Raw genomic sequence first — 20,633 nt, 5'->3', positions numbered from 1 at the left:
TAGCAATTAATTGCTAATCCAGTTAAACAGAGTGTTTGTTTATTATATGGTCTCCTTCTAAATAAATGACCTATGCGATTGACAAATGAGACACCTTGATTGATGGACTCCAGTTTCCTTTCATATATACAGGGCGAAACACCGGGATACATTATTGAATTATGTGCTGGGTCAACAATCGACCATATCAGTACAAACCAATAGAGGGTCTAGAACCTTCGACCTTCCACTCCGTAGTCTGACGCCCAACCCACTGGGCCACGGAGGCTGTTATAGATGTGGATAAATACCCCATACTCCACATGATACACATAATACTCGAGCTATGAATGCATATCTTGATAGAGTAAGCAAAAAAATATGTGTAAATTAGTCGAAGAAATTTATCTACAGTGAACAGCTAATATATTATGGGCAGGGTTGCTGAACAGGTAATGCAATCTTACAGAAAAATGAGTTCAAAATGAAATATAACATTTTAAATTTCATTTTTGAAGGCAGAGTAGTCACAGCAACATCCCAATGAACTGAATATTTAAGTATAAATTGCAGGAATAATAACATGTATTCCGACTGCTGCTTTTATTCATTTCCTGAATGAAAACGTCTTCCTGATTGTTGTTTTGCTTGAACTAGGCAATTTTAAGTAGAATTATCAAGTTTGCACTTGCGTGATGCATCTGTTACATTGTTAATGCAGATTGTGTATGACAGAATAACGTAGCTAAGGTATTAAATTTTTTAGCTTTAAAAGTTAAGTGTACAATAATAGCTTATGTTCAGACAGTCGTGCTAAAAATGCAGAAGTATTGCTTTGTATAACATATAACACAAAACAACATCACGACAAAAGTGTGTGTTTACAAGCCGTATCATTTTACATTCATGAGACCAAAACATCTTGAAAACATACTTTAATATGAAGAGCTTTATTTTTTTTAGAAGTAGGTAGTTCAGTATGGTATTATATTATAAACACGTTATAATGGGAGTGCAATGCATGTTGCACAAAAAGCTTCCGTGATCTAAACCACTTGTTATTTTTTTTTACAATAAGTGAATGTCTAGGTACTCGAATGAATTTACAATTTCATTGTTTTACTAGGTTTGAAAATGTCATAAGTTGTACGTCTTCATTTCTCAAAGATTATAACATTTTACTTCGTTTGGTGTTTCTTGTTAATATTTGGCTGGAGATTCAGCCATGCGGGCAGAGTTGTTCATTAACTTATCACGATGAAAATACAACCTTTATATTCAGTTAATGTAAATGCAATTCATTAAGTACTAGGCTAAATCATTAATAATTTCGAATTTCAAGGGTATTTAAGGTTCCGCTTACTGTTACTCATCCGATACAGTTTCCTTGTGAGATTGGCAATATGTCAGGTAATACAGATGTATTCTTAGTCAGTAAGATGATCTGAAGTAACATCTTAATGATTATGGAGGGCTCGCTCCGCCCAATCTTTATCATTAAAGTATTACTACATGTCATCTTACTATTTCTAAAACCAAACAGCTCTAGAATTAGGCCCTTTCTAAATTAAAAAAAGAACAACAACAAACAATAGGCTTCCGTCTTGGACAGACCAGTTATTTATTTTCAATTATCATGCAACTTGGAGACAGTGTTTGTGATCATAATATCACCATCAAGTTAGATTGTCAATTGGAATACCGCAGTACCTGAGGTAGACCGGGGTTTAACGTAAGACCAATTGGGGATGCGTAACATAGGCGCCCTAGCCCTTCAACCTTCCCCAAGAATTAAAAATATAGCCTCTAGACGTGTGCTATCTGGGATACTGGTCCTCCTAAAAGAATATTTGTGGTAATATAAGTCTAAAATTGTAATATTTGCACAGTTCGACTTCCTACAGGAAACGTTCTTGGACAATTTTTACCTGAATCCGCTAGGAAAAGGAAAAGCGTAGAGAATGGTGATTAAGTTTCTTTTTATCACAAATTGCACGAAAGTATATTCAAACTTTAATGGGTTCCTTATCTGTTTTCATAAAGACTTTACTCCACCGGGTAATGACGAGCCTATAGTGAACCTAAATTGAGCTTTAACCTAACATGGCGGACAATAAATCCTTGGATATGTTTTTTATTATTTCGCATTTGTTTTCATCAACGCTCTTCCGACGTTTGATCACTTCTTTTCCATTATTCGTCCGAAGATTTCTGTAACAGCATGGTGTCAGCCATCTTGTTATTCTGCGAAACTTTCGCTGTTTTAAGGTAAAAAAAATCAGTCATATATAAGATGCCTCATCCTTTTGAATTGTCTATGTTTATATTCCTTATCGTAATGCTTTCTTCGAAGCCTTTCTTTGCGTGAGTAGCGTACTTTAATGTTCGCTGTCATTATTTTCTTAAAACATGTTTATGGCTATCACAAAACTGCCATTCAATTAGTTGGTACTGCCATCATTTTGTTTGGCACCGCCAACGTTTAGGGTGGCACTGACATCAAGTTTCTTAGCAGAAGCTTTCCGCCAACTTACAGCTAATACTAGAGATTAAAAGCGATTTTTAGTGGCAAGGAGTTTGAGTCGAGCCTTTGTTCAGAGGCAAACCGCGATACGTTTGGTTCAGATATAAAAGTAAGTTTAAACTGAATAAATGACTATTATAACGTTAGAGTAGTCTGACATAAATTGATACTATAAATACTAAATTCGTATCAACTATACATTAACTCGCATTTTTACAAACGTCCAGTTTTTATAAAATTAATAATTTGAATGTACAGTACATACATGTATATAAGCGATAACCAAGGGCTATAACATTGATAAGCAAGTAGGGTGACTTGTTTGAGTTATCGCGCCCATACCATAAAAATATTAAAATCGCTTTATACAACATGAAATAACATCGTGAGATTCATGTTTAATACTACAGAGTAATAGAATAATATGATTCAATAGTTATAAAACATGCGGAAGAGCTTACTAAGATATAATCTTACAGGAAATACTTTATAATACTCTATGAATATTTGTATCATTGGTGCATTTAACATATACAGAACATACATGTATTTAAGCGATAACCAAGGGCAGTAACAATGATTAGCAAGTAGGTTGACTTGTGTATGTGTTATCTCGTTGAGTTCGCCAATACCAGGACTATATTAAAATTGTGCTATGTCTTATGACATACCTTCATGAGTTTCCTTATTAATACAACAAATTGATAGAATAATATCATTCAATTATTACGAAACATGCGCACGAGCAAAGGATAATATTTAGTGATCTTTGATACAAGTTATGATCAAACTGGATATTATACTGTACGAATAATTATTTTAAGTTCAGGTCGTGTTTCAATTAATATATTTTCTGAATGCAATAAACCGTAAAACAAGTTGCATACAATTAAGAGTTGGAACAGCTTCAGACTATATAAGTCAAAAGTGCAATATCAAAAGAATCAATATTTAAGATTATAGTTAAGGTGGTCGTTCGAGAGCGGACTGTAACTGAAATGGTAAGCAAAGTTCACAAGAATTAAAATATGAGCACATTATTATAGCTGGTGTCCACATTTACACCTTACAATATTGTGGATAATAATGAATATCGTAAATCAACAACAAAATTAAATGAAGTTATGTTCGTCTTAACGTCCTCTTATTGTTTGTTTTGCAAAATGCATATTACTATGTGTATTTTACTATGATAACCACTTTCTGAAAATAGACAAAATATAACAATACTTTTTATACAATAGATACATTCATCATTACAATTCATCAACGTGTTTTACTTTATAGATGTTAGATTATATCCCGTATGTCTAGTGGCAACTAAAACCTTTCACATGCTTATCATGATGAGATAAGTACAAGCATGACAAGACATTAACAATACGAATTATAGTTTATGAAACTAAATTGCTTTGCCTAGTCTTCTGTTTCCGTCAAATCAATTTGCCTCGCAATAACTATGTTAGGATGGAAATAATTGTTAAAGAACGTGCAATACAGGCTTTCAAGTGATCATTAACAAAAAGTAGGGATAAAAGTAGGACGATTTTTTTATAAAAAGTAGGGTAAAATAGGAATATTAAGAGCAAAAAGTAGGGATAGTGGTAAACAGTTATTATGGAAATCACAACCGTTATGTGCTCGTCAGAAAAGTTGGTCAACTGATTCTAGTAATCCCGTGAAAGGAGCATGACAGTTTGGTTGAAAGTTTACAAAGTGCTACTGCCAATTGTTGCGTAAATGTCTAGAAACCAGTGATATAAGACTGCTGACAAAAGATCTGATCGCATTTTATCAAATTTTAAGCGCGAACATTAATGTTTTATGGCTAAAAGCGTTTCTACCGCTTTACGAAATATGAAATTTTGGGCAGTTTTTCCAAACATTTGAGATTTGTTCTATATAATTGTGATTTATCTAAATGAATATGACTTAATTAAAGGTATTGAGGCCTATATCAGTCAATTTGAGACAACCTTTTTTTAAAAGTGTCACAACTGCTAGTCTGTGAGAGTGCAGCTTTAAGAAAAACCCAAGTACAAAATACAATTAAGCTATTATATTTAAATAATAAGATATTTTGAAGTTCGGGTGTGTTTACAGTATCAATAAATTGGGTGATTTAATATTATTAAACGAGAGAAGTTTGTTGAGTATCTATTACGTGTTCTACCCGTTATGTCGAGGCTTTGATATAATTTTAGACAATGTTCATCCACGCATTTAGTACTATATAAATGTCTGTATATATATTATAATGCTTTGGAGAAGCACTATTGGTGTAGGGGTGACATTACTCGCTGCTTTGACCAACATCATATTCTGAAAGTAGAACTAAAATGATTAGAAACAGCTAGAAATGGTAACTCTCAGATGTTTTCGCTTTTGATTTATAATTGTATGCAACATTACATGTTATACTATTTTCCTTGAAAGTGTGCTTAAATTGTGTATGTGATTGTTGTTACTTAGAATTGTTTGTAAGATTTTGATTTTGTTTGGTATGTTTTTTTATAAATATTCATTTTTCCTATTGATATAGTGATTTCTTGTAATGGAGGGTCTCGTTCGTTTGATGATTTCGTACTGTAATGTTTCACAATATTATACAATTGGTGTTAAGCTCAAAGTTATCGGAATACAATACAAGAAACCCAAGTCAGATACTTCTCAATCTATCAACGGCAATTATTACATTACTAAAAAATTCCTACCTGTGACATTTACTGCACGTTCATCAAATAAGGATATCGGGTGTATATTGCCTCTAACAGGACGCATTATACAAGTTTATTTCTATACACCTGACTGTCAAATGTTTGAATATGAGACTCTCGTTAAATTTAAACTACGTAAATGATAATTTGAAACAGGAAGCTCTTTGCCATTTGATTTGCGTAAATCGATACTTCTACGTGTGTTTAAAACAGTCAAAGAAAATGGACTACTTTAAGGTATTGTATATGTATAGTTTAATAATTTACCAAAAAGGTTTCTATTTTACTTTTAATATTTATTTGTACATGTACTTATGTCAAGTCAACTTTTTACATCATATTCAAACAAATTTTACAAGTAGTGACAGACATTTGTGTGTCACAAGAATATCTATTTATATTCAAAGTTTTCTTATATTTTTATATGTATTAGAAACATAAACTTATATCTGATATCGAACAAAGAGTTTTTTTTCAATAGTGCCGAATGTCGCATTCTTCAATTTCTTATGATTAATGCACGAGTACAGAAAGTGGGCTGAATTGTTAATTTACCTAAATTTTCGACATAAGTTAAATCTGCACTTCACAGATACATTGCATAGCTTAGATTATTACTCGTGCGTTTAGGATTTTTGTCAATCTGAAAAACTGAGCACCTCCATTGTTTTGTGTTCTCGGTGATTTATCCTGTATAACACATGTGTTACTGACACGGTTAAGACGTCTGTCAATCTGACAGAACAAACAGCTCCGATGTGTATATGTCCTCGATCTATCATCTTTTATTTTTTTCTGTAGTTACTGACACGGTTAGAATTATTTCAACTTGACAAAACAGGCACCCCCGATGTTTATATGTCCTCGATTTATTATCCTTTACAATATACTCTTATTTCATCTATAAGCTTAAAGTATCCCTTCCATATGGACATTTAGTTTATTTTTTAGCTTATGCCTCGTTCACTTATGAGTGATTGTTGCAAGTGACAGTTTATATTAGAGAGTAGAATAAAACTCGTAACCTGAGACTGAATTTAAAACCGTGTGCGGGTTTCTAAAGAGAGCGCTAACCCCAACAAATGATTTTCTCTTTAATTGCATAACGTTAAGACCGAAACATATTATTATAGTGATAAGTTAATAAATTTCAACAGTGTACCTTATTTTCAAAGCTACGTATGCGCATGTGTGACGTCATTGATTCAAGCCGTGTGACTTCATAAATATCAACCAAATGTTGTTTTTTGTTTATGCATGGCTACATCAACATCACCGTGTGAACGCACTATAGTGATATGTTGCAACATTATTTAAATTTATGTATGAGTTAAAACAGTCAACATGTTAATTTAAATCAAAAGTTGTGCGCTAACTTATAAACACTGAACAAATGGACCTTAACCACACAGTCGAATCTGAGCCAAATAAGTAAATGTTTGAAATGATAACTGAAGTAAGCAAATTATTCTCCACTTGATCAAATTTGAATAGAAATGCAAGAACACTATTTGCCTTATAAGTCATTTTCTTTACATTATTTCAAGAATTTGTTTCTATAAAATCGGGGCCCGAAATGAGCATATTGAAAAACACCTAAGCGGTATGAAATGGCACGAAACACAATTTTGTTCGATTCGTATATAATATAACATGTTATACTAATTTCCATTAAATTGTGCTTATTGTCCTTTTAAGAATTGTATGCTTTGTTCGTTTTCAAGTTTTTTTTTTAAATTATTACTTTATCGAGGATATTTTTTCCCTTGGTTTGATCATTTCTTTATTTAATGACTCCTAATATTTTACATTTGGTGTTGAACTTAAGTTTTAGACCTGTTTTTTAATTTAATTTTCTTATCCGTTTCTGTATAATCTAACATAAATATGCCGTGTCTTTTAGTTCTATTTAACGTACTATAAAGCATATTGACTTCATTTTGCAAGTTTATGAAGAACATTCAAGCCTATTCGAAAAATAAATGATAATAAAGCGTTGATTTTTATAATATTTAGATTGTATAATAACTACGAAAATACATTTTAATATAACATATCAATTGATTTCTTCTTCTAGTAGATGTTAAATATATAGAGTTTTAATTGCATCAATTACAAAAAAACTTAATTAGTATTTGTTTTAAAGTTTAACCTGTCCGGAATTTCACCAACTATATTACTGATTGAAGCAGTATCAGTTAAAAAAAGGACATAAACGGAATGCGAAATGATTTACCTCTAACTCCAACGCCATTTTGTTTCGGTTCTTCTTTTGTGAACGCTGGTTAATACTTAAAACATCAAACACATATGGACTTAAATAACGCCGGATATCAGGTAAATACTCTGACGTCATTTCAAACAGGTTTGTTCGATGACGCACTCCATGTCATTAAGGCAGGTGTTCATTTTCTATATATTTATTAGCAACAACATTTGTTGGATTTTTAATTGTTACGTCACATCCGGTTAAATGAGGTCGTAATTTTGATTGATAATCATGACGTCATTACCGGCTTAAATACCGAAAGTGACGAACGTTTTGAGAATGCCTTTTTTAAAAAATATTGAGGTCATATCGCGTATTTCTCCAATGGTTTATATAAACAATGCATTAAACTACTACATTCAAATAGTTTTTGTCGAGGAAACAAAAATAGAGTTAAATGTTTAAATACTGGAAAATTGCCAATTGAACCCATTCAAATAGTTTACAAAAATGCAAAGTGATATTGTAAAGCTACGCATATGTAACATACAAACATACATGATAATCATATGAAATCGGAAAGAAAGTAAAGCATCTAATAAAAGGTAGTATTCAAGTCAACAATAGTGTTCAATTTGTAATGAATACCCGATGATAAACAGCTAGTTTTGTGATATTGAATTTCTAGATGAAATTTATCATGAATAACACAATCGGAGTACAGCGAGAAGCCATGTAGCCTAAAAGTTAACCAAGGTTCTGCTTGAAGGGACATCCCATTGTTTAACCGTCAGATATTATATGCATAAAATTAGTACGTATTTCAATTTTTTTTTCTGAACTAGAACTTTTTAGAGTTCCTAAATAGGAGTAATATATCTTGTTTGATTACAATATTTCAGATAACATTTCTATTGCTGATACTTTTATTAGGTATGTATAACCCTTTTAATATTTTTAATCATATAAGTTAAGCTTTAAATCAATAAAAACTAATAAGAAAATTCTTCATAAATCAATTGCTCCATCCATACACGCACTCACTCACTCACTCACTCACTCACTCACTCACTCACTCACTCACTCACTCACTCACTCACTCACTCACTCACTCACTCACTCACTCACTCACTCACTCACTCACTCACTCACTCACTCACTCACTCACTCACTCACTCACTCACTCACTCACTCACTCACTCACTCACTCACTCACTCACTCACTCACTCACTCACTCACTCACTCACTCACTCACTCACTCACTCACTCACTCACTCACTCACTCACTCACTCACTCACTCACTCACTCACTCACTCACTCACTCACTCACTCACTCACTCACTCACTCACTCACTCACTCACTCACTCACTCACTCACTCACTCACTCACTCACTCACTCACTCACTCACTCACTCACTCACTCACTCACTCACTCACTCACTCACTCACTCACTCACTCACTCACTCACTCACTCACTCACTCACTCACTCACTCACTCACTCACTCACTCACTCACTCACTCACTCACCAACCCAACCCACCAGTCCTTCCTTGGCGCTTGTCTACCGAATAATATGACAAAAAGAGAAGCAAATGAATTGGTCCATGCTCAGGAAATTCAGTTGCATTATTTTGTTTAGCTTTATCTGGGTATTTGAGTTTGATCTTAAATATAATTTACTCTTAAATATTAAGATATAGGGTTTGACATCTACGCCAGGATCATGTGAACCTAGATGATGTTTACGTTATCGGCTATATAACAAGAGGTTATCAAGGAATGTTGGAACAAATTGGAACAAATACATGCATGTGTAAAATAAGAAGATTATGAGGGACCGTACCATTTAAAAGAAACAGATGAGTAAACACTGAATTATGATGCAGACGACAAACTGAATATTTGCATTTATCAGTACGATGATAAGAATAGACTCTCTGATGTTTTGCGGGTATCACTTGTGTTATGATAAGTGTAAAAGAACGTTGCTTTTCTTTTTATAAAACTTGTTGTTTAATTGAATAGTTAAAAGGAATTATAAACCTTCATAATGCTGTTTCAGATGATGAAACGAGATTAAAGATAAGAGCTGGACAATCAAATTGTATCAACGCTAGCTACATTGATGCACACCTGTATTTTCAAAACCTAACGTTTATAAAGTTTAACTTGCTGATGTATAATCTTGATTAAACATAACTTCCTTATTCAACAATGGGAAATCTCGTTACAAGTTTAAACAGGTAACTTCAGTAATTGGATACATTTATTACGCTTTAAATCTCCGCTTTCTTTTCAGTGTTGTAATAAACGAAATGAATACATTTCTACCTTAGGCAGGGATTTGATATCCTTACATAACTGTCAATGCAAACTTCATTATTCAAAAAATACAATCTAAACTGAACATTTCACTAAGTGGACTCATTTCAACTTGACATATGTTAAAAGTGCGAGCTATTGAATTAACACTTTATTAAAATATCATCATTACAATCAGCGTTACTCGTACGAGCGTTTCACTGTTCCTATTTACCTCTGGTCAAAATGTTTTGTGTCATACGGTTTAAATACATTTAATGTTGTAACATTTTAACACAGCACTCAAGTCGAAGCAACTGGGATAGTTCCGTATTTTCTGGTGAATGATACGGCAAGAAAAGATTAAAATAGTGTACAATCATACAAACCTAATGAGTAAGTATATTAGTGGAATGTTAACATGTTTTGTTATAGAACTCTATAATGTTTCTGCTGCGATATAATTCATGAACGTATATCCCTTGAAAGAGAATTGTCCCCCAGAATCCGAAATGTGAGCGCTATCGGCCGGATTTCAGGATCTATATTTGTATGGAGAAATCAAAGTTAAAAGCGAAATCGAGCAGTCCTTTTTCAGAGTTTATAAAGAGATCATTCATCTCATTAACGGTATATAAGCCAAGTTCTGAATTTGAGTATTCCCGAGACGTATTTTTCGTATATCAGAATGAAGTTGAACCACTCATATGTTTTATGAATAACACGAAAAACCTGCAAATAATGTTATACGTAATGGTGAACTTATATCAAATCTACAGTTACTGCAGACACTTAAAGTCTTGTTTTGGCACCATAAGGATGTTCCGGATGATGTCACTTCCATCATTGATTTTAGACAGGCTGTCATCAATTCGCCAACATAGTTACATGGCTTTCTTATAAATTCTTGTTCATTGCAGGTAAAGAGCAAGATTTAGTTTCTACAAAGTATGCCGAGGTCACATAAAATGGGTACCATATACCAAACGCTGTGGCAGAGCGCAGGCATTGGAACAACAGAACGGCTTTACAAAAGAGAAGAAAAAAAACATATTTATATACGACTGATTATTATGCCGTGATTCCTGATGTCTTCAAGCAGTGAAGCATGTCATTCAACCGTTTTGGAGTGTTTCTTATATGGACTCTATTTCGAAAGAAACACAAGATAAGAAATCAGCCAACACAACGATATGTTTATGGGTATGATGTAGAAAAAATATTGTTTTTGGTCTTTCCATACATACCATTACGTCTGTTTCTACATAACGAATTGACGGTCAGCCAAAAATGGGATAAATCGCACGCAAAAAAGTATTGTGCATGAAACTGATATACAGCAATCTACTTGTTTTGTTCAGTTTTGAGATCGGAGGTTAAGATATTTCAATTAGTACATGCGGACAATGAAAAAATATAATGAAATTATTTGTTTCATTTGAAGCGCTGATGTTGGAAGGCATTGGACTTATATTGCACTCGACAACTGGCCAAAGAGGGTAAGGCCGATGAAGCAATCGACAAGCAGGGCTGTGTTACAGCATGAGGCAAAATGACTCTATTTGATTCACACTCTGGTAATCAATTTATTGCGAGTTGCTGTAGAATATTGGCATTGTGACAGGCTGGTGGCATTGTTAATTGTAGGACTTTAACAATGTTTATTAGAATGAGATTATTCCTTTTCTCACGAACAACCCTGACTCTGTTGCTGGTCGGAATACTATCACGATCCAGCTGATCTTACTATTTTCGCACTAGGTCATTTGCCGCTTTAATCTTAATTGTCATAGATATCAGGCGTCTGTTTGACAACGGTATTGATAAAACATACCCGAATAGTTCGATCTTTGTTATTTTAACATCGTTTTCGATTTTCAAAAAGCATCGACGGTTGAAAAAAATCCGTCACTTTTAGGATACACATGCTGTGCGTCACTGTGCTCATAGAGCTGAAATCCTAGGTGCACGCTTAACAGAAACAGAAAGGCGACACAGTCTAAACTATATTAATTGTAAATCACAGTACAATTAAGCACTGACGAACTGTTCTTTTCAAAAGACATTCTTTTATTGACAATCAAGTATCTGCAATTGAGTTGAGACTTCATCTGATTTATCAATTCGTGGTTTTTGCGTTAAAGCCAACAAAGACGTAATGACAAATTTAACGTCGTTAGTCTCAACAAGTATGTATCATTGTGGATATCTGTTACGTTTTAAAGGAAATTAAAGAACTCGAACTAAAGGAGCGCCCATTTAGAATCGAGATGTATTCAAATGCATGTGTGGCATCCTACTTCCTTGCCAAATGACGTAGTCATTACAAATGTTTTATAGGTATAGCTCACAAGTATATAAATCATTGCATTGTACTTTTATCAAACCCTCGAGCTTTTGTCAATAACATTTAAATAAATAACAATGAAAGAGATAGAGATATTATTTATTTCTTCCGATATAAAGAGACATGATATGACATTTATAATCATAACATAATACAAAGAAACATGTAGAACAAAACTTTACATATTAAATAAAACAGATAAAACAACGAACAAATATATCAGGTAACAAGGATATCTTTAATTGTATTATAACTATGCATCTACACATTAATTTATATATAGTGAATAAAGCATTTTTTATCATTTCCCTTACCTTTCTACATTCTTCGACGTTTTATTGTTATCTACTTTATACATATATAATCATTCCATATTTAAAATTTACGGTTTTAGTACAATAGAACGTAAACGACGAAAAGCGACAGTTAAGGTCTTAATCACGAGAGTTATTCATTTGTTGTATCTGCATTCTTGCATGATCTTAATGTTCTTCAGTGCCACTTTAAAAACCTTGACTCAAACTGTGTCCTCTAGGGATAGCAGCGGAAAACCAGTAAAATGTTTGATCCATTGCTCATCCGGCTTAAGGTGACTGAATTCAAGGAAATCTTTGGCACTAAAACATTTACACTAAGCTATCCATAAATCTTCTCTAAACGAGCGCGTGATTTTACAAACTATTATCATGTGTAAAACTATTTGTTCCGTAACAGTTTCAAAATCTTGGTATTTGGAAGCAAACTCCTTTATTGTTTATTATTAATATCATGCATAGCAGTCCTACGATGTTTAAGCTGGTCTCTGTACATGTTACTAAACTGCCACATAGAACTAGGTTCATTATGACAGTGAATATACTTAAACAAACGCAACTTCATATCGTTTTCTTGTGATTTTTGTAATCGATTACAACATGATTATTGATATATTTATTTACAGTAGACCTCCAGCTATCATGACTCGGGAAATACATGTATAGTTTACAGTTGCCTAAAATTTTGTAAATGTCCGGAATTGATGTTGAAACTCCATTGGGTTCACTTTCGAATTTGCATATTGTTTTACTTTGTGTGTGATCAGTACTTCATAATTGTCCGAAAAATAGTAGGGTTCTTTTGTCCATATATGTTTCTAATGAGTAGATTCCAGCACAACTCAGTGCTAATGTATAGTTTTTTATAGCTTGTGATGTTTATTTTTCTCTACTGTAGCTAACTTCAAGAACTGTCAAAAATATTCAATTTAAAAATTAATTCACGTTTACTGTTTTCTTGTACAAAGGCACCCGACCCCCATTCATTACTGAAATTAAGTTTACTTTGAATAAGAGTTTTTTTCAGTTTAAACTGGAGGCTTGCGCCAGTGCAGGAAGCGTACGAGTGCCATGCGTTCAGTTAAGGCTAACGATCACTTAAGATAACTTACGTGTGTTATTTGGTGTCTTGCTTGCAGTATGTTCTACGATATATCAAGGTTTCACAACATGTATTACTTAAGTTAAATTAGCCTTATTAGAAGTATATACAACAAAAAAATATATTTGTTTCAAAAACTGTAATAAAAACTAACCTTCATCCACGTGCACCGTAATCCATTCACAAAGTTCATACTATGGTATTTCATTTATAAACCGACAAATTAACATATAGAAACTAGATCGATAATTCCTGTACTACTTTTAAATAACACTCCCCGAAATATATATGACAAATTTCAAATTGTTATCGTAAAAACCATGTCTCAACAAGACATTTTGTTACCAAAGAAGGATTTTAAAGGCCTTACAATTTTGTTTCTGTTTTTATTTAATTTTTAGCTTTTTTAAAACTGAATACTTCTTACAATATTCCATATTGGTGTTAAAAGTATGTATACTGTCCTTTGTTTAATATTGATTGTCATTTTTTAGTTCATTTGTTCGTCCTTGTATTTGTGATTGTCTAAAAATCGGATGAACAATAAACGCCTTTGATATGAGATGAGTATGAGTAAAAATGTTCTAATGGCAGAATTGTTCGACTTAGGACAGGTACTGAATGTATGCGCCGTAATGGGTAATACCATGTCAGTACAGTTTTGTGCCTGTGTTTAAATGCAAAATGTCGGGTGTGTAGTTTCACGTTAAGATTGTAATGAGGCGATGCGTCAAATTTCATAGTCAATTGACCAGGTGTAACATAATTAAGATTTAACTGAAATTAGAGTACATTTAACTATATATTCTATCTTAATCAATATTAGATATCAGATATCAAAATATGCAAAAAAATACAGATGTTCTCATTTCGTTTGTTTCTGATTTGGACTATTTACTTGTAGTAAAATAGAAAATGAGAGTGGTTATTATTTTGCATATCAAAAAAACACGAAATGAGAACATGTTCAAAATATTTGAAAGCATCATGAACGAACTTCCTTCAACTTTTATATCTCTGAGCGTGTGGCCGCGTTACACCTATTTCTTTCTTGAATAATTATTCATCGTTTCCTAAGGCACCGGTAGACTTTTTTGACAATACAATACTCAACAAGACCAGGATTTATTTCATTAGGCAAGTTCCAAAACAAAGCTGCAGGTTATTACATGTCCAGCCAACATATTTAAACATACAAGAAACAGAATTTAACACAATGACTAGGTTTTCCTACAAGTTAAGAACCTTTTTTTTAAATTGAATATTTATGATAATATGGCATCCGATTGGAAGCACAATGAACCTCATTATATCTTCAAACGGTAGTATTGGCTCATTCCTGTTTTGCTGAGAGTTATACCGGATGCCCCAACCCTCGGTTAAAGTTACCGATTGTTCTTAAGCGTGCGCAAATGTATAACAATGACAGACGTGTTCATCGTTTAACACAGCTCCGGAATACGTTTAGAAGTTGAATCGAATTTGAGCCGCACCTTTAATTGATAGTCCCATTAAAAGATCATCGATCAATTACTATTGCCAATATTATTTACTATGTATTTGTTCACAAAGGCGTGCCTCAAAGATGCGTCCGCGCACGGTCACGACGTTACTCGACGTGCATCATTTTGACATTGTATCTGGTTAGAACAATGTATGAACGATTTTGAGGTACATACTCACCGAAACAAGACGTAACGTCGCAAACGTTGCTAGGACAAGTGTCTTTATTCAGGAAATGCTTAAGTTAACTGTTGTGTTTTGTATCCTATTTATTGCAACGCATTTAATGCAAGCCGACAACCAAATTGCAAACGTTAGCCACAAACACCTTTACTGAACGCAGGGCTGCAGGGCTTTATGTAAGATATACTATATATATATATGTTTATTTACGTCTCATCCATGTACATACAGTTCAAAGTTTATACAATATGCATGTACATAGCCATTCTATTTAAGAAGTATAAGAGACGGACGGATAACATGTACATATTTGCAAACACTAAAACTATAAAACAGTTGCTAATTTCTTAAAAACAGCAGTACTTAAGAACATAATACATTCAAGAATTAGTGCATGTCAGTAGCATTAGAAAACGTTTTTCATGACTAACTTAATATTGTTATAAACGAAATTTACTTGTGGCGCATTTTGTTTTAACCTTTGTCGACATGTTCAGTGAGACAATGTATCAGAAGCGCTCAAAAAACCTAATGCAACCAGTTCATTATATTTCTGTATCTGTTAATATAACCAAATACACTGTTTAACTTGGAGTGGGGCTTTATTAACTTACCTCATGTGCGTCATGGTATCGAAATAAACAGACTTTACTTCCTGTTAACATACACAAACTTCACAGTACTTTATTGTCTCACTTAAATTCGTATCAAACATTTTGTAACGTTTTCTTCCTGCTCAGTATAAGATATTTCCTGATTGTTTACGGTTAAATGGATGTATAACCGAGCATATGGAGATCACTACGGTGTGTTATATCATGTTGATCAACTATAATGCTACTAACACTCAGATTGGAATATCATATCGTCAGGGTTCCAGATTGATTTATGTTTATTAAGTTTCTTACAGTGTATAACTAACAAATATAACATTACATAACATTATATATCATTACATACGCTCAATCTTCAAAGAACGGTAAAACGTTAATCTTGAATTCTTAAATTCGAATACAACATTTGCTTAAAATGGCTGATCCGTATGTGTAAACATACGCATATTTAAGCAAGTTCATAATTAAATTGTAATCACATTATTTTGCTATATTCATAACAAATAGTTTACACTTGCGTGATAAAATAGCGACCATGTGTCTTTATGCCATTCAAATGTTTCCTTATTATTCCCTCAAGACACCGATTCGCCGTCAGCTCACGCACAAGTGGACTTTTTTTGTTGTATGTCGAAACAGTCCAAATAAGATGAACAGATAAATATGTTCATTCATACATTTATGAATATATTATGACATATTTCGCACATTGTCTTAAATGGTTATGAAACCCCCTTTAGTCCTAATGTATAAATAACATGTGTCCTCGTCCGCTAGCGCATCCAATTATTGTCCGCTTCAATCGAAATGTCCGCTACAATCGCTGAGCGGACGCTTACGAATTAGCGGGCAGAAATTATGTAGAAACATTGTTAAATAGCTATTTAATGAACGACCAATGAACTAGATTGCACAAAACATTGTCATAAAGCAAACCATAAGTAGAATGAAGTTTTTTTTAAGTTTATCTTTATTTCATATGAACATTTACCTTCATTTCGACTTGTTTATGTTTAATTGCTATTAGGAATTAGGAATAAAAAAACATTTACTACTACTACTACTACTACTACTACTACTACTACTACTACTACTACTACTACTACTACTACTACTACTACTACTACTGCAACTACTACTACTACTACTACTACTACTACTACTACTACTACTACTACTACTACTACTACTACTACTACTACTACTACTACTACTACTACTACTACTACTACTACTCCACTACTACTACTACTACTGCTACAACTACTACTCCTACCCAACTGTGACGCCATCACGACTAAAATCGTGTTTAAATGTCATACGTTACATGAGATAGAAGTGTGAGCGATTCGCAGTCGAATCCAGACATAGGAATACTTGAAGAAACAGAGTGAGATACACGAAATCCGGTTGCGATAGATGACGGTACTTGTGTTTGCATCGCTAATTTTGAAAGAGATAAATGTGACTTCTGTGTTCAAGGGAAATACGAAAATCTGTGCAATAATAGTTGCGCTAACGAGAATTTTTGATGCACAAACGCAACTGACTGTGAATCTTGCAAGCCTGTGTACTTTGACTTCTCCACCTTACGTTCCAAACAGTGCTCCTTGGGTTGTAAGAACGTATGTGAGAATGACGAGACCTGTAAATGCCTTTCGCGGTTTACAGGACCTCAGTGTCGCAACTGTTTAAATGGTTATTTTGGAAACGATTGCAAAACGCCTTGTTCCGGAGGTTGTATCAATGGCACGTGCAATATAGATGGAACTTGTCAGTGTTTACCAAATTTTGACGGCAACATGTGTAAAATTTGCGATGCAGGACATTTTGGCGATTCTTGCGATAACCGATATGGATCAGGTTGTACAAACAACATCTGTGACAGAAATGATGGTACATGTGATTGTGAATTCAACTACAAAGGATCGCAGTGCACTATGTGTATGGACGGCTATTTTGGAAGTCATTGCAGTTTTATATGCTCAGATATTTGTTATAATTGTGCTTTAATTAAAAACTGTTTAACATAAAAAGAAGGATTTTATGGTTTTTATCGCTCACTTAACTGCTTAGCTAATTGTTTAGGGTCACGTTGTGAAAAAGATAACGGCGTTTGTACAGATGGTTGCGTAGGTGGCTTGACAGCCACCACTTGCAATGCCAAATGTGATAGCATTTGTAAAACATGCTCCCAGACGAATTCATCAGACTGCATATCATGTTTTGGTGGATTCAGCGGACCTGGTTGTAAATGTATTCCAAACTGTCAGTGTGAGTTAAACGGTGAAGTGTGTAATGAGTGCACAAACGGATTTGAAATGAAAAGCAAGAATTGCAAATGTAACAGAAATTACTGTTTGAATAGCTCGCATTGTACATCGTGCCAGAATAATACGTTTTATGCGTATGATGGTACATGTTGTGAGTGTCACCCGCATTGCAAAAATAAACAATGCTGATTAGAGACCCACAGCTTGAACGGCTGTGAGGACGGATACACCGGTGAAGACTGTGCAAATTTATGTAAAGATTACGATACCAATTGTAGGAAATGTAGTCAGATTGAGCATTTCTGTGTTAATTGTGAAAGCGGGTTCTTACCAGACAATTTTCAGCAACACCGATGCCTAAATCCAATTCATCAGTTGGAGGATTAATCGGGGAAATGTTGGTGGGGCAAGCTTAATTGTATCTGTGGTCATTGTCATGGTAGTGTTTCTGTACCTCAAAAAAGTATGTTCATTATACTACTGAGAATTTGATACACATGTTTCACACAAGTTAGCGTTGAACCTAATATGAATGAGTTGTCGACAACTTCAAGAAGTATCCATAATAATTACCGGCCAGACATCTGTTCAGTTATAATTGTATTTCAAAGTTAAGAAACAAAAATTCCATTCTACCAAATCCTTTGTCTTACAGGAGATAACTACATAAGAAGCAATCTGAAAGTGGAGGCCAAAATGCTTTCCGTAATCCTTATCCATTTACCATGAATTGTATATAGGGAAAAAGTATTCTGTAGTATTATTATATGAATATTTTTAAACATGTTCATGCACGTTGAATAAAAATAGTGTTTCTTTTTACATAAACCTTACTTAATTGAGATAAAAAGCCAATGAGAAAATACAACACTTAACTAATATGTGAGGGTTGGGTTTGTTATTTTGAGAACAGACATTCACAAAAAAAGGTTTAGATTTGAATTCATGTATAAACATAAGCATACATCCTCATAAGAAAAGCATTTGTACTGATTATTTTCACATCTTCAAAGTGAAACTATAGACACTGACATTAATACGTGTATTCTGTGTATTTCAGAGCAGGAAAGACACTATCAACAATTGAGCAACCGGCATAATACAACAGAAGGAGTGATGAGAAGATGATACATACACTGAACTAGAAAAACAAGCAGCATGGAATACGAGCTTTTAGATATTTAAATGAGACAATGCTTTCTTTTGCTAATTTACTTAGTTCATTACCTTTTTGCATTATTGATTTTTTTCGTTCTATCGTATAGAAGATAAGAATTTACAATTTTATTAACATTTACTAACAATTAACTGGTATTATCATATGCAAATATTAAAATCGAGATGTTGACATTTTAAATATTTATTCTATCGAGAAAAGTCCAGGAAGTTTAAAAAAAAAATGTTATATACAATCAACACTCAACGGCCGCAACAATACTGTCTCCTCTTCGATAACGAAAATTATTAGAAGTTGAAACAATAGAAATGTATTTTTTCAAATACACTATAAAACAAACTAACCTTCATCCACTTGCAACGTAATCCATTCACAAAATTAATACTTTGGCATTCCATCCATACCGAATAGATCGATAGCTGCTGTATGCTACCCTTAGATAACCCTGTCCGATATATATTCGACTATTTTCAATGTGTTATCGCAAAAAACATGTTTGATCAAGACAACATTTTTCATCACGTACAAAATAAAGGGCTGAAGTTTTGTTTGTTTGTGTGTTGTTGTTTTTTGTTCTTTTTTTTAAGTGAATACTTCTTACATTAATGTATTTTTGAGTTTAAGGTATGTATTCTGTGTTTTGTTAGACTTCGATTGTCATTTTCTATGTCATTTATTTGTCCTCGTATATTTATATATGTCTACACATTGAACGAAAAATAAACCTGAGTTGGGATGAGCATTTGATAAGACTTTGCTAATGGCACGACCGTTAAACTTAGGACAAGTACTGGAGGTATGTGTCGTTATGAGTAATATCATATCCGTACATGTCGGAATAAAAGTAATGTTGTTTTACGTTAAACGTTCACAGAAGCATTGAGTTAAATCATATATTAAACTATATATTCCATATTAATCAATACGTCTTGATATTAGACTGCGAAAAAGAATGGTCGCATATATAAAGTTCATTCTAGAAACAAACGAAATGAGAACCTGTTTAAAATATTTGAAAAAATCATCACCAAACTTCCCCCAACCTTTACGTTTCCGATTTTATGGTCGCGTTTCACTAATTTCTTGATCTTGAATTTTAAGTCATCATTTTCTAAGGCACCGTTGGATATTTTGACAATAAAATATTAAACAAGATAAGGATTTATTTCATCAGAGTTTCGAAACCAAGCTAGATTCTTTAGCATGCACAGACAACATATTGAAACAGACAAGCAACAGAAGTATCGTGTATTAAACATAATTTCTACATTTCCCTGCAAGAATACTTTATATTCATTTATTTATAAAAATATGACATCCAATTGGAAGCACAATGGGTCTCATTAGATTTTCAATCGTCAGAGAAGGTTGATTCTTATAAGTTT

At 33.3% G+C, this 20,633-nt stretch overlaps 1 long non-coding RNA gene across 6 annotated transcripts; it reads left to right on the top strand.

Annotated features, from left to right (window-relative positions):
- Nucleotides 1-5,297: 5,297 nt before the first annotated feature.
- Nucleotides 5,298-19,977, top strand: LOC128206791 (uncharacterized). Of its 6 annotated transcripts, none has more exons than XR_008256577.1 (6): nucleotides 5,298-5,457; nucleotides 8,332-8,362; nucleotides 9,129-9,677; nucleotides 10,036-10,131; nucleotides 10,656-11,312; nucleotides 19,132-19,977. It is a non-coding gene; the product is annotated as an uncharacterized LOC128206791 (long non-coding RNA). The 6 variants fall into 6 exon arrangements; XR_008256576.1 differs by lacking the exon at nucleotides 19,132-19,977 and having other exon boundaries at nucleotides 9,129-9,202; nucleotides 9,497-9,677; nucleotides 10,656-14,062; XR_008256574.1 differs by lacking the exon at nucleotides 19,132-19,977 and having other exon boundaries at nucleotides 9,129-9,297; nucleotides 9,497-9,677; nucleotides 10,656-14,062.
- Nucleotides 19,978-20,633: the final 656 nt, after the last annotated feature.

Source organism: Mya arenaria, chromosome 10 (genome assembly GCF_026914265.1).
Source record: "Mya arenaria isolate MELC-2E11 chromosome 10, ASM2691426v1".
NCBI classification, from domain to species: domain Eukaryota; kingdom Metazoa; phylum Mollusca; class Bivalvia; order Myida; family Myidae; genus Mya; species Mya arenaria.
This window is presented reverse-complemented; position numbering and strand designations above follow the sequence as displayed.